The sequence below is a fragment of the Danio rerio genome, chromosome 4 (genome assembly GCF_049306965.1).
Source record: "Danio rerio strain Tuebingen ecotype United States chromosome 4, GRCz12tu, whole genome shotgun sequence".
Taxonomy (NCBI): domain Eukaryota; kingdom Metazoa; phylum Chordata; class Actinopteri; order Cypriniformes; family Danionidae; genus Danio; species Danio rerio.
The window spans coordinates 62,490,766-62,507,500 of record NC_133179.1 but is presented as its reverse complement, the minus strand read 5'-3'; the positions used below and the strand labels follow the sequence as shown (position 1 = coordinate 62,507,500).

At 36.9% G+C, this 16,735-nt stretch overlaps 1 protein-coding gene across 1 annotated transcript in view; it reads right to left on the bottom strand.

Annotated features, from left to right (window-relative positions):
* LOC141381809 (uncharacterized) overlaps window positions 1–16,735 on the bottom strand; it is a 705,874-nt gene that overhangs the window by 571,865 nt on the left and 117,274 nt on the right. The window lies entirely within an intron of this gene.

Below are 16,735 nucleotides of genomic sequence, written 5' to 3'. Positions count from 1 at the left end.
TTTATTCCAGTATTTATTGATCTGTTCATGTTAGTTGATGACAGTAAAGTTGTTCTCTGTTAGTTCTTGTTGACTCTCAGTGCATTAACTGATGTTCACCAGCACAACTGTGGATTAATAATGCTTCAGTAAATGTCTGATCACTCTCATTCATTACGAGTCAGTAACTAGGATTCATAAATGCTCTACAAGATTCATTTACTGTTCTGAATTAACATTAACGACAGCTTAATGTAGAGTTTGATCATCATAAGACACACAAATACACCAACAGTAGAGTTAAATCTCCATCACATGTTGAGTTTTCTCCATCACTAACACACACTTCATCACACAGCTCCTCGTCTTCTCCGTCTCCTCTTTCTGTTTCTGCTGTGAGATTCTGATGAGGGTTTCAGCAGTTTTGCTTCTAAAATCAAGATCACAGACACAAACACACTCACACACATTGTGCTGATCGCTTTTATTTAATCACCCTAATTAAACAAAGATAAACCAGGATCCTCCCTTCGCTATATTTCTTAGCGAGAGTTTAGTTAAAGGATCGTCTTTAGAATGTATTTTGAAAAATAATAAATTAGATCATACTTTACCACACAGGGTAGCTTAGATGGGTTCTGGAAAATGAAGTCAATGTCTACTCCAGTGAAGAAAAGAAATAAAATTCACTTTTATTAATAAATAAAATCCAGTGAAAAGTAGAATAAACAAAAGACAAATAACAGAAACAAAATCCTTACTTTATGCTCCGTTAAGGATAAAGGGCAACCAACCCCGGTGTACAGAAGTCAGAAAGCGCGAAGCTGATGAGTACATGTCAGCTTTTATACTCATGCATAGATAGGGATCAACCCTGAAACCGTGTTGGGAGACAGTGTCTCAGAGACAGTGTTCATAAATCAATCCTAAACACAGGTGCACACAATAATCAACTCATACATTAAAGGATCATGCTAAATCACTTAAACAGTAAAGAGACATAGTCATCCGAGTACATTATAACATATAAATCAACATTTAGGCAGTTTTATTATCAGCCTTAATTTATAGTGTGCCTACACATTTATGCACTTAGATTCATGTGTGTAAACTGAGCAGAGGGGTCAGCGAAAGTTTCTTCAGCTGGTTTGGCGCGCCCTCTGTCGGAGACATCTCTCCTTTCTCTTACGCTTGGCTTCATCATTAAAAGTTGTGCTTTTACTCATAGAAATATCAGAATACATCAGTGATTTTTTGTGTCTCGTATGATTACTGTCATCAGACCAATCAGACACTACAATATGAATGGAAGTCTATGGGAGGAAAAGCCCAGTGTGACCGCAGCTTCAGATGTGTTGCTGACAGCTGTAAACAAACGTGATTTAAAATTTGATTTCAATTAAAACTGTGGTAATTTGTTTACCAAACGGTATCCGTTTTGTGCCAATATTTTGGGAGCTCTACACATGATACACACATTTATCTGCAAAGCCCCAAACTTGGCACAGTTCATCACAAACTTAAGTACCATTTATTTAGCGGTGTGCATTTAAAGATCATTTGTTTGGGTCATATGTGATAACGTGAACAGCAATCCCACACAGAAATCTGACACATGTCAGTGTGTACGTGCAAATTAGGATACATAAATGACATACATGTTCATATGTGGATTTTGCATATAAAACATGTCATTTATGTAACATGCATTTCGACATATATCAAATATGTCCACTTAGAGAGAAAAGTCCACTAAAATCTTATCATAAACAACAGGCTAGGAACATGTCCATATCTGTAATTCCAATGGTTGAAAGCATAAGTGGCATTTTTGCAACATTTCACAATATATGTTGCATATTTGACACGTTTTATTCAAGTAAAATCCAAACGTGAATCTGTTTGTCTCATGTAATTAGTATATTCTTCATCTATGCATATGGGATATTACATTTGAAACTTCTTATTTCAATCATGCTGTACTTTAAATGGTTTTAATACATGACTTTTTATCTGTTAATGATTCTTGCAGATTTATAATGTATATTATATATGTCTTTACATGTTTGATTATACACATTTTTCTAACATTACCTAGGATATTCTAATGCAGTGTTTTTCCGATATCTGTGGAGTCTTTGTGCTCATGGTAAGTTTGACAATGTACATGGACAACCGCATTAGTAATTCAGAACTAAACAACATGTTTGACTTTCAGTATGTCGTGTACATCACTCCTGTGGTTGAGTTTGACTATTCTGAGGTGAGTATTTGCTCAACACTTTGTTAGCAAGTATAACAGAAGAATTTTTACCATTGCAGTAATAGTCTTTGCATTTAAAACAGGCTATATGACATGCATAAGGAGATGGTGGTGTGCGCTCCTGCTTGACAGCTCAGGGTAAATATTAAATCTTTTTATACATTTAAAGTGATGTCAGTTAGCACTTTGCAATTCATTTCTTTTTTTTTTTCTCAAGGTCTGCTTAGGATTGAAAAAAGACCCAGAAAAGTGTAAAGCTTATCTGAGGCACCTGTACTCTCAATGCAAACATAGTAAGTTAGCAATAAAAAAAAACAGAAAGGTTAAATATATTACATACACATTCACACACCGGCCACATTAGGTACGCCTCTTGTCAATTCTCGGAGAGCTGCAGCTCTGCAGTTTTGCTCCAACCCCAATCAAACACCACAGCTGATGTACTAATCAACGTGATCAAGATCCTTTTGAACACCTCGATTATTTGGATCAGCTGTGTTTGATTAGGGTTGGAGCAAAACTGTGCAAAGCTGCGGCCCTCAGAATTGATTTTGACACCAATGGCTTATTAGTACCGAGTTGGACCCCTTTTGCCTTCAAAACTGCCTTAATCCTTCGTGGCGTAGATTCAAGAAGGTACTGGAAATATTCCTCAGAGATTTTTGGTTTATATTGACATGATAGCGTCAGACTTGTTGGCTGCGCATTCATGCAAATTTTCCATTCCACTATGTTTGTCACTGTGAGTGTGTTTAAGCATGCTTGTTAACTTATTTATATTGTGACGAGTCTCTTAGACCAACCCACTGATCAGCTGAAGCGGGAAGGACAGAGACTCATCTGCGCAATTGAGAACACCTGATTTGGCCTCTATAAAAGCCAGCAGTGTTTGCTTGGAGGAAGCCGTGCTTTTGCTCCTGTTTGTTTTGTTTTGGTTCTTTTTAGCTTTGGTTAATCTTTGATTTTGGCTTACCTAAAGTGAGCACTTTATTATTCTTTAATGTTTAAATAAATGCTTTTGGTACCAAACCATCTGGTGTATGTCCTCCCTTCAGTTTTGTCATCGCCTTTGAGCCGGGTCATGACAAATATGGGGGCTCGTCCGTAAGTTTAATTTGGTAATAACTTTGTTGAATTAATGAATTTCGTTAATCTAATGATTAATTCGTTAAGTATATATATTTTTTTGACTAATATTCGTTTTGTTGCCAATATTTGTGGAGGATTATATTAGATGGTTTGGTTTCTTTTTGTTTGACGGGAGCACGGCCATGGATTTGGGTAAGTCTGACTTCTTTGTGTATTTGTGGAGAGATTTGTTTTGGAATATGCTTTTCCCTGGGCAGGTTTAGTGAGGTGTCCATTGGATGCTTCAAAATATTTCTCGGGTACACATCCGTGTTTTGCAGCAGTGGCTTGTCAATTGTTCGCTGTTGCAAACGCTGGTTTATAGTGTATAAGAACCCGCCGCAAGTAACTGTATGAAGACTAGGGTTGAGTTTAGTTAGCTGTTTAGTTAGCTTTCAATGGCTTCGAAAGTTGAAACATTTGTTAGTGCTCCATCAGAGGATTTGTTAAATGATTTACCTAAAGATCAGTTGATAGAACTTGCCGATCGCTACGAGATTAATTTGTCAAGTCAAGATAAACGTGTCTAAGATAATGTTAAATTGTTGATAAAGACGGAGTTAATGGATCGTGGAATTTTAGCATTTGAACTGTCTGAAAGTGCGTCTGATTTGATTGAGACCACTACAATGTCTCCTTTAACGTTTGAGCAACAAAAACAACTGTTGTTAATTCAAAATGAAATGAAAGAAAAATTATCAGCAATGCAAAATTGCGTGGAGATGTCTAAACTGCAGTTTCAGCAACAACAGCTTGATTTAGAGCGATATAGGTTAGACTTGATTAGAGATGGAAAATTATTACCAACTACAAGTGGGGAATGTAGTTCGTCGTCAAATTCAGATATAGTAGCAAACTTGAGGCTTATTCCAAAATTTGATGAAAAGGATGTTGAACGTTTCTTTTTATTGTTTGAACGAGTAGCAAATGCACGAAATTGGCCAGATGAAGATCGCACGCTCATGCTGCAGTCTGTGTTTATGGGTAAAGCTCAAGAGGCGTATTCTTCTCTCGGGGTAGAGGATGCAAAGAATTATTCAAAAGTCAAAAATGCAGTCTTGAGGGCTTATGAACTGGTCCCAGAGGCCTATAGGCAGAGATTTAGGTCCTGGAAGAAAACTGATAAACAAACCCATGTTGAGTTTTTGCATGATATTTCTGTTTTCTTCAGTCGCTGGTGTTCAGCCTCTGATGTAAAAACATTGGATGATTTAAGAGAACTAATGTTGCTTGAGCAGTTTAAAAACTCTGTGACCGAACGTACAGCGACATATATCAGCGAGCGTAAACCTAATACAGCAAGTGAGGCGGCCGTAATGGCTGATGAATTTTTTCTCATTCATAAAACCTCTTTTGACAACAAAAAGACTGAAATGAGCTTAAAAAAATAAATGTGGCATGATTCTGACAAATTTTCTAAATTTAGGCGTACTTCACCGGATAGTCTCGTTCGGGTTGATGAAAAGAAGAGGGCAAATATGTGCAATTACTGCCATCTTTTGGGTCACTGGAAAAATGAGTGTCCTTCATTAAAATCAAAAGAGGATGCTAAAATAAAATCTAAATCTTTTATTAAACCTGTCGCTTTAGCTGAGACCTTTTCAGAAGTGAACAATATTCATAAAAGTAGCTCTCCACGCATTTCATCCTTTTCTCCATTTGTTACAGATGGGTCTGTCAGGTTGGTTGATTCGGAGCAAGTGGTCCCAGTTAAAATTCTGCGGGACACTGGATCTGCAGAAAGTTTTGTTTTGCAATCTGTTTTGCCTTTTTCAAATGACTCATACACTGGAAACAATGTCTTGATTAGAGGTATTGGGTTGAATGTTATATCTGTTCCCCTCCATAAACTTGTTTTAAATTCTGACTTGATCCAGGGAGAAGTGGAGGTGGCTGTGCGGTCCTGTTTACCTGTGGAAGGAGTGCAAGTAATCTTGGGTAACGATTTGGCTGGTGATCGAGTTTGGCGGAATGTTTCACCGAATTTAGTGCTGACATCATCAGAATTGACTAGTGAATCAGGAATTGAAGATCTTTCCTGTTCCTCAAATGTGTTTCCCTCGTGTGTGACGACACGTTCCATGAGTAAAATCCAGGCAGGTGATAGATCTGAAGAGAAAAGGGTGAGTACAGTGTTGGAAATCCCTTCTATCTTAACGGTTTCACGAGAGGATTTGATTAGAGAGCAGAAAGCTGACTCCACTCTCATTGAGTTGTTTGATTGAGTGGTTCCTAATGATACCATTTTTGATCTCTCGTCTATATATTACCTAGATGGGGGTGTATTGTGTAGAAAGTGGGTGCCCCATGGGGAGTTTGTGATTGGTGATCCTATGTTTCAAGTTATAATAGTACCCCAGTCTTTTCGCCAACTTGTTCTGAAAACTGCACATGATACATCTGGACATTTAAGAGTGAAAAAAAACATACAGATTGCTTTTGAGAAATTGTTTTTGGCCAAAAATAAAGTGTGACATATCTAAGTATATCAAGTCATGTCAGACGTGTCAGTTAACTGGAAAACCAAATCAATCTGCAAAACCTGCTCCTTTGTATCCAATTCCTGCTATTAGTAAACCATTTGAACATCTTTTGATTGATTTGTGTAGGGCCTTTGCCTAGGTCGAAGGCAGGGAATGAGTACTTGCTTACAGTTATGTGTCAGGTGACCAGGTATCCAGCTGCCTACCCATTGCTTTCCATCACTGCAAAGTCAGTTTTAAAGGCCTTGACTCAGTTCATATCTGTGTTTGGAATACCCCGAATTATTCAATCTGATCAGGGAAGTAATTTTACTTCCAATTTGTTTGAAGTTTTAAAATCGCTCCATGTTCAACATAATCTTTCCAGTGCTTTTCATCCCCAAAGCCAGGGAGCCCTGGAAAGATTTCACCAGACATTAAAGTCTATGCTGAGGTCATATTGCGTACAAATGGGTAAGGATTGGGAAACTGGACTGCCCTGGTTGATCATGTCTGCTCGTGAAGCTTCTCAGGAAAGTACTGGATTTAGTCCAAACAATCTTGTTTTTGGACATGATGTACGTGGTCCTTTATCTGTTTTGTCTGCAGATTGGATACAAACTGATCCACCAAAAAATGTTCTATCATATGTAAGTGATTTTCATCTTAGAATATTTAAAGCATGTCAACTAGCAAAAGGCTCTTTGAGGAAAGCGCAAGATCGAATGCAGTGACTGTTTGATCGGCGTACGGAAGTACGTTCATTTCAACCTGGTGATCAAGTTCTCGCTCTGTTGCCTGTGGTTGGTTCACCTTTTAAGGCTAAATTTTCAGGTCCGTACACTGTGGCTCGTCAAGCGTCTGATCTTAATTATGTAATTAAGACGCCAGATCGTAAAAAGAAGACTAGAGTTTGCCATGTAAATTTACTGAAACCCTTCTATGACTCCAAAAGTCTTGTAAACACTAAAGTAAATCAAGAGTATCAGGTTGATGCTTTGGTTAAACCTGTTTCACTTGCAGATTTGTCCAATACAGAGCTGTTGCCAACTTCAGTGGTGTTGGGCGGGGATCAGGATGACGAGGATCCTGGAGATTCAATTCTTCAAGGTCGACTACGAAATTCAGAAGTTATAAGTAATTTGAACAATTATTTTAGTCATTTATCACCCCCACAGTGTACTGACTTGATTGATGTGATTCATGAGTATGTTGCTCTGTTTTCCGATACTCCATCTCGCACAAATCTGATTGAGCATGATATTGATGTGGGAGATTCAGTTCCAATTCGACAGCGCTATTATAGAGTTTCCTCTAATAAGAAAAAACTATTTGAAAATGAAATTGACTATATGTTGGAAAATGACATAATTAAACCTTCCTTCTCTAGTTGGGCTTCTCCTTCATTGTTAGTAAGTAAATCTGATGGCTCTTTTAGGTTTTGTACTGATTATCGGAGAGTTAATGCTATAACAAAACCCGATTCATTTCCATTGCCTCGAATTGAGGATTGTGTTGATCAGGTGGGAAGTGCAAGATTTGTCAGTAAGTTTGACTTGCTCAAGGGTTACTGGCAAGTACTGTTGACTAAAAGAGCTCAAGAAATCTCCGCTTTTATTGTACCATCGGGGTTATTCTCGTACAAGGTTATGAGTTTTGGCCTACGAAACGCTCCCGCAACATTCCAACGACTGATGAATAGAGTCATTTCTGGTTTAAGGGGTTGTGCTGTGTATTTGGATGATGTTATTGTATTTAGTGAGACATGGGATGAGCATATAGCCCAAATTAGAGCACTGTTTGATCAATTTCTGAAGGCAAATTTGACTGTTAATTTGTTAAAGTGCAATTTGCAAAGGCCACAGTAGTTTATTTGGGGAAAGTAGTGGGACAAGGCCAAGTTCGACCGGTCCGTGCGAAAGTGGAAGTAATTGATAATTACCCTACTCCTGCCACCAAAAAAGAACTAATGCGTTTTCTAGGAATGGTAGGGTTTTATCGTTGTTTTTGTAGGAATTTTTCTACAGTTGTGGCCCCCCTGACTACATTGCTCCAGGGAAGAACAGTGTTTTGCTGGACTGTAGATTGCCAACAAGCCTTTGAAAAGATAAAACTGCTCTTGACAGAGGGTCCTGTTTTGAAGGCTCCACAGTTTGATAAACCGTTTCAGCTGCAGGTGGATGCCAGTAATGTGGGTGCTGGTGCTGTCTTGTTACAGGCTTCTCAAGATGGAATTTCTCATCCAGTTGGGTTCTTTTCTAGGAAGTTTAATCATTACCAGCTTCATTATTCCGTAATAGAAAAGGAAGCACTTGCTCTGATTTGGGCATTACAGGACTTTGAAGTATATGTGGAATCATCCGTGGGACCTCTGGTGGTTTTTACCGACCACAACCCTTTAGTTTTTCTTCATTCGTTACAAAACCCCAATCAAAGATTGATGAGGTGGTGTTAATTTTTGCAGGGTTACCTGCTGGATATTCACCACATTAAAGGCTCTGAAAACGTAACAGCAGATGCTTTATCTCGTATTTAAGGTTGTATGGTGGTTCTGTTTTCTATCTTTTCCTTCTTCGCTCTTAAATTGCTTCCTAGGCGCCATGGTTGCTGGGAGGAGATAAGGCTGAGGATGGAGAACCACTTTGACCTTTTATACTGAGTTTAAGGGGTTTGTGTGTTTGTTATGTTAAGACTATTGGTCTTTTTCTTTTAGGGCGGGTGTGTGACGAGTCTCTTAGACCAACCCACTGATCAGCTGAAGCGGGAAGGACAGAGACTCATCTGCGCAATTGAGAACACCTGATTTGGCCTCTATAAAAGCCAGCAGTGTTTGCTTGGAGGGAGCGGTGCTTTTGCTCCTGTTTGTTTTGTTTTGTTTCTTTTAGCTTTGGTTAATCTTTGATTTTGGCTTACCTAAAGTGAGCACTTTATTATTCTTTAATGTTTAAATAAATACTTTTGGTACAAAACCATCTGGTGTATGTCCTCCCTTTAATTTTGTCATCGCCTTTGAGCCGGGTTGTGACGGTTGTTTAATCCTCTGTTTTAATTTAGTTGGTTTGGTGTGAGGCTGTGTCTGTAGTTTTATTTCTTCCTTCAATTTCTTATTCCTTCAGTGATTGTGCTTGTTAACAGCAGGTGTTCAACAGCAGGTGTCTGAATTCACTTATTTGTGGTCATTCACTCTGTCTAGTGGACTAAACTAATTGACTAATTTAAGGGCCAGGTGAATGAGGGTGTGGCGAGATTTCAGACACTCTGATTAGTTTCTCAAATACAAGGGTTTTCTACAAAGGTAGATACATGTTACTCTGTGTGACAAAGAGGCAAATCAGCTTCTAACGCCGAGAGGGTTATTTTACCTTTATCTAACTCTAGAATTTTAACACTTTACTCTGAATTACCACAACACTTGAAATTTAACACCAATGAATTTGCTGTGTACTTCTGCACAATTAATGTGCATTAGGTACAAAATCAATTGTTCCTATTTAATAGGCTTTAAATATGCCAGGTAGATATTCTAAATGTACAATTATACAGTATTTTTGATTAAGTAAATAATAAGTACATTTATTTATGGTATACTTAGCATGAAATAAATATATAGTAAATATATTTTAATATATTTATTTTTCACTAAGGTCACCTCAACTTTATCACATTACTATTGCCCTAGGTCAATGTCTTGCTCATTAAATAGGCCTTAGCTAGTTGTGTATGTATAGTAGCAGCTAGTTACTATACACTATAGTTACAGCTAGTTTCAGTACTTTATCACATTAGCCTAAAATTATCACATCAGCCCCATTTTATTTTTAATACACTGGCTGCCTGTGAGCTATTTTTTTAAATTGTATAAATTATAAAGCACTAAATTGTCCAGCTCCCACAATCCATTGTCCACTTCCAACTCATAAATTCTGGGCTCTTACAAATACCTAGATATATAAATTTACACAAGGAGGTAGATCTTTTTTTTTTTTTTTTCTATATCCAAAAAAATGAAATATTTTTTTTAAGAACTTGGAATTTAGTCACACTTTAGTTTTTAGTCCAGATAACTGAATATCGACCATGTACTAGCAAAACCTTGTATCAGTTTTCTACAGACTACTTCAGAGGATGATTTCCTGCCAGGATCAATTACATGACCAGGGAGCTTTCTCGTGCCACAGACATCAATAAAATGAACTTCCATGCTGCTTGCAAGAGACCATTTGAACTTTGTCTACATAATATTAGTTATGGAATAAACTACTTAACATTGCAATGACATTAAATAGTTTGTAAAACATGACTTACCACACAGTGCAAGGCAACCAGTGGACTTTCAATTCTGCTTTTCCCTACACACACACACACACACACACACACACATACACAAACACACACACACAAACACACACACACACACAAATTAATAATTATTTTAGCTGTTTAAGCAATCACCAGAATTGGTCACTGAGACAAGCAAGAAGCCTAATAAAAGACATTTTACCTCGTTTATTCTTTTCCCTGTTATTTTGTCAAATAGAAAGAACTTCTGCCTACTACATTTTCTGCATCCTAAATGTATAAAAGACAAGGAAAGATTATTGAGCAACAAATGTCAAGCTTTGTAGTTGAATATCCAGTTAATAGTTATCATTTTACGAGGTGAACTGTGGTCCCACTTTGTCCTTCCTTTAGTCAATCAAGCAAAATATACTGTGCTAGGTTAAAAATTATCCAAAAAAACAAAAACAAAAAACACCCTGTTAACCAGTCAAAATCAGCTCGGCAAAATATCAACTCATTGTACTGCAAGGTACCTGTAAATGCAAATGAGCTTTGCTTGCCCCGCACCACTTTGCCTGGTATAATAAGTACCAATGTTTACTTTAGCTGTGTTTGGCCGCATTTAGTGATGAAACTTGCCAAAGAGCACATTATTAGGAAAGGACGCTTGCAAAGATGCATAAATAAAAATTATACTAACTTTTGCTGTGGTTAAAGCTGTATCAGGAACAATTCACATGAACATAGTGTCAGATAATACTTATAAAGATTGAACAAATACCACTGGGTTGATTTTCTTTTGAAGGGTGGTTGTGTTCACAAACTGCCAACACACACTGATGTTCAAACAACATTAAAAAGTTTGGTTTGCATCCGATGACCCCTTTAAAATAGCGATTGACATTAACTCAGCCCCTGAACACTGGCCACTTAAACACAGTTAAACAAGTTAAGGACAACTTAATGTTTATTGGCAATGACCTGAAAACCCAGATAAATCTAATTTGCCTGAAGTCAAATTCATCTGAGATCAAATTCATTAATGGTGTGGATTAAGGTTTATCACTGTAAAAAAAAAAACTTACTTTTTTTTCTCTTCTTCACATATTGCCCCTCCTGACTCAGGGACTGGGAGACGGAAGAAGCAGCAGGTAGAGGACAAGAAGGTGGAAGGGAAAGATCAGTGGTCATAGAAGATAGAGAAGAGACAGAGGTGGTAGAAGGGGCTGGTGTTGTCCTTTTCTTTTTTTTTTTGTGTCGCAAAGACTTAGGCCCCGTTTACAATAGTGCGTTTTAGTTTTAAAATGGCGTTTTAGAATGAAAACGATCCGCGTCCACACTCGCGTTTTACCCAGCGTTTCTAACAGCTCTCCGTCCACACCAAAACGCTAAAAATGCACATCACGTGAACACACAGACTCTTTGGCAAGCACTGCAGCCCATCTACCCAGATGAGAGCTCTGCTAGTCGGACTTCTCATCAAGCATCTCCCGCTGGATCTAATCTCACTATATTTATTAAACGGGATATTTCATTCATCTTGTTGTCTTTAACAACATGTTCCCTGACTTTGGTCATTGGAATATATTACTTGTTCTCAGGTAACGTGTTTTGGCTGAGCGCAAAGATAAGTTAATGATTAATGTAAGCAAGTACATTCTGTATATTGACTGATCGCTTGCCTTTATTTCCTATAATGTATAAACTTATTGTATGTTATACTTTTATAATGGCCATTATCGATTATTAAAACTGATATTTAGCAGAAGAGAGGGTGCGTTTCGTATTTTCACTGAAATTGAAAGGAGACAGTTGTTATCGGCTCCGTTTTGTTATAAATATCCACACAGTGAAGATGACGCTCATATATGCAGCACGGCGCCTCAACATTTCTGCTGTCTAAGTTGCTAATATTAAAATGAAAATAGGCAGTTATATCATGTGTACATTTTATTGTTGAGAAAGTGAAACAACGTAGCCAGGGTGATGTGAATGAAGTTATAAAGTACATTGACTGTTCTCTTTGAAGATTTACCTGTGTTCTCGGTATAGTCTGTTTTCCATATCAAACTGAAAAGAAGAGACTGCAGCCTTGATACTGAACTTACACGGAGAAGATGCGGGACTGAACTGTGTATGTAGGCTACTTAATATTGAGGAAAAGCCCCAATCAGAGAGGCGAATGTCTGCAGTCCCACCTCCGTTTTCAGATGTCTCCGTTTTCCATCATCCACACTGAGACGGAGCAGCAGCGTTTCAGAATGAAAATTGCCTCTCCAGCGTTTTCAAAACGCTCCATTTTCGGCGCTTGAGAACTCCGGCGTAGTGTGGACGGATGGCGTAACCGTAGCAAAACCTATGCGTTTTCAAACGAAAACGCATTAGTGTAAACGGGGCCTTAGAGCATGGCAGTGGAGGTGGAGTAGGAGAAAAGTGTGAAGGAAGAACAACAGTAGAGGAGGAAGGAGAAAGAGAAGTTGGAGAGTGTGGGGAAGAGAGAGGAACCAGGTCAAGTGTAAATAAAGTCTCGGACTCCTGTGTGCTTGACTGCTCTATGGATAAGCTCTCCGGCCGCGGAGCGGTGTGGCTCTCTGGCTGCTCCACCATGTGGCTTTCTGGCTGCTCCACTGTAAGGCTCTCCGGCTGCTCCACAATGGAACAGTTGCTCTGCTCTTGACTGGGGCTGTTGTGCTGCTCTGCTATGGGGATGTCATTGTAAATTTATTTAAATAAAAAATATATAGTATTTTTGAAAAAAAATCTCTTACCCTTAGTTAAGATAAATTCATAGGCCCTTTGCATCTTCTCCAAGAATGTTTTTGTGATAGGATTGGGTTGCAGATGGGTTATGATGTCTGCAACCTACTTATTTGATTTTTTTTCTTTTTTTGCCTATAAATAAAATGGGCTTGTAACGCACTGCCTCAAGTTTCCGCACCTGAAATGAACAGAAGCAGTTACTACACATTAGTTAAACTCACTGAAATATTAGATCCATAAGTACTGTATTAAGCAATTTTTTAAATGTAATTTAATGGAGTACAATGTAAGAAAATGAGCCTTAGTCTGTTTTGTAAAGATGATTTAAGAAAAAGCATTACCACAGCTGGTATTTTATATGATCAAAGTTCAATTTCAGATAAGGCCACAGGTACCCTTTCAATTTATAACATTGCAAACATGACTGACTCATTATGTGACAGAGAACACAACTTATTGTTTCTCTTTAACACAATTTAAAGATAAAAATAGAGTCTTTAAATAAACATATGAAGGCCACATCTCACTGGTACTGTGATATGTGACAAACATGTGTACAGTTACACTTTAAATAACACTTATGACATTTCTTTTTACTTACTGCAATACGGGCAGAATCAATTATGCGGCCAACATTTCTGCTTTTCACCACAGCTTTACCCCACTTACTGTCCAGTGACATGTGAGTCTGGCAAGATGGGCAGGGCCTAAATTTGGGCCTTGTCATAACTTTGGAAAAAAAGAAAGAAATATACAGCAGAAAAAAACAACAAAACAGACAGATTAAGACCTATTGTGAGAAAGAGAGAGAGAAAGAGAGAGAGGGGGGGCAGCAATGTAAAGAGAGACAAGAACAAATGACAGATGTGGCTCTTAAAAGTGCCTTTGGTTTGTGTGTGTGTGTGTGTGTGTGTGTGTGTGTGTGTGTGTGTGTGTGTGTGTGCGCGTGTGTGTGTCTGTGTGTGGGTCGAGTTAAATAAAGGAGAAGCTGGTGAATTTGAAGGACCTGGGAAGAGAAAAACAAATATATATATATATATATATATATATATATATATATATATATATATATATATATATATATATATCAGAATTTCTTACAATTTTACCAGTATTTTTTTCATCAGTGTTGGCAGATTGGGCAGTTTTTTGATTGGTTTTGAGTTGTACAACAAGGGATAAATTGGGCGTGGCTGGACAGGTGAATTTTTTATATCCCTGTTGTGCCAAATAACAGACGTGGAAAACACTTTACAATATCAAAACAAGGTAGACTTTTTTAGAGAAGAAATTTACTTTATTATGATTTATTAAATAATTGTGATAAGCCACAGCACTGGCATAGCTATGAATACATTTGTATAGTGTACCATTGCTAAGATTTGTCTTTTTATTCTATAGTTTTGTGTGGCTTTCTCACAATTACTGAAAAACAAACCAATCTGGCAACACTGTTGCTCATCTGAACATTTATAAATGGCTAAAGTGTAGTGAACTACTGTAATATGAAAATACATCATAAAAATCATACAATCGCCTAATTACTTTTAATTTCATGATTACATGTGAAAAAAATAAACAAACTTGGATTTAATTTGCTAACTTAGCTAGCATACTTACTTGCACATATTGTGCAGCTTATTATATATATATTTTTTATTATCTGCTGTCATTTACTCCATCACGAAACAACCACCGTGTACTTCTAAAGGTTCTAAACACAACTTCTTGACCAGACTGAACAGTTTTTGTATCGAAAATGGAAGCACATGTTCACATCTTTATCAATTAAAGTGTTCTACTTAATGAGTGGAAAACCGCAATGGATCTTGGGATCGCGCCATGCAGTGACGTCAGCGCCACATATTAATATATTTATTAATATATAAATAAAAATACAATAAAAAAATAAATCAGTGAACCAAACAATAAACAGACAAACAAATAATTAAATAATATTGCTTTTTATTAATAATCGCATTGCGCTGAGTAATCATTGATTAACCAAACATATAATCACAGCACATTACATACAGTAATCAATGTCAACAAGCCTCCGATAAAAACTAGGAAACACTTAAAGTGCTTAGGATAAGTTACTGGTGTTGCTCGTGCCATGGAGCGTTGTCAAAGTCACTGCTGTTTCACAGACAGCACTTTGATATCAGACAACGAGTGATTTTTAAAATAAAAAATTAGTAAAAGAGCTAGATAAATATGACCTGATGGCCACCAACTGACGAGCCCTGCCATAACTTATTTGTTGTAGCCTGTTTATTTTTATGCCTATTTATCGTAGTTATTACTCGTCCCTATATATACCTAACACGTCAAATTTCAATGGCTCGTGCTCCTGTACAGATTCTATGGGGAATCCCTGCACGTCAAAAAATGACGCTGAAGGGGTGCAGCGAGTGATTTAAATGATAATAATTAAAAAAAAACCAGTAGAAGAACTAGATAAATATGACCTAATGGCCACCAATTGACTAGCCCTGCCATAACTTATTTATTGTAGACTGTTCTTTTTTATGCCTATTTATCGTAGTTATTACCTGTGTGACGATAAACAAGGAAGCACGACGTGGAACCCAATTGCAAGTAAAAGAATGTTTAATGCTGGCAAAAAGACAATAAACAGAAAAATGGTGAGTGGCTGGGAGTATATAAAATGGAGATGGTCCAATTCGGCTGCGCCGATCAATTGTTCATAATACTCATCAACAGGGCCGGCCCAAGCCTTCAAGGGGCCCTAAGCAGGATTTTATTTGGGGCCCCCTTGGTACAAACAATATGAAAAATTATCGTCAATCATTGATAATTCGCACACTATGAATTTAAAACACACATTATTGATTTTATTCGCTGTAGCTGTGTTGCTTACATAAAAAAATATATGTTTTAAGACAATTCTAAATATTATTCTGCAGAAACAACTTCCTATTGATCCAACTTTTTATATGACTACTTGCCACAAATCTAAATAATTAGACACAAAACATTAATATGGGCTGGCAGAAACAAAAGCAGCTGGAAGTAGCCAATAACATACTGATTTTTATTATTATTCAGGCACAAGACGCTGCCAAACAGTCAAACATAGTAACAATAAAGATACATTTTTTTGAATTGGATATAAATGTTAATACTGAAAAAATTCATATTGTATTTTGTAGTTTAAATAACTTAAAACATCTATTTAAATTAAAATCAAACTAAATCAGGAAGCATTTTCTAGACATACTCGCATATCAATCAAATTAGTAAATACGTACAAAAAATTTTCAGTTTTCAGAAATAATTCTATATTAAGTGAATTTTTTTTTTTTGTAAAACAAATTTATCTGCCAATGAGATCAGTAAAATAATCTTATTTAAAACCTAAAACAATATTTTTTATTTACCCTAATTGGCAGATTACTGAGCTTTTTTAATGAAAAATTCATATCATTTTGACTAAAAATCCTTCTATAAAATGTTTATTGGTTTAACAATTTTTAGATATTTGGACTAAAAATCACACAAAAACTATAAGAAAGAAAATAATTTTTGCAGTGTATTTACCAACTGTCAATTGTATAAATCAGAAGCGTATTTTTTATCACCAAGTTCATGAAAAAGCATTTTGCTGCTGTTCCGGGCACTGCTTCTTCAATCACGATATCAGTGATTCTGCGATATATTGATAGATCACAAAAAACCAGCCACAATATATCACAATTTTGGTAAATGAAGGGGGAAAATGCATCAAAAATTTATGATGAATTTCTTTTATAAACACGCATTTATAGAATTGCAACAATGTAAAATAAGTGCACATCTGTCAAACAAGCTTAAAATACTGATGTGCAGAGAGCAGTTT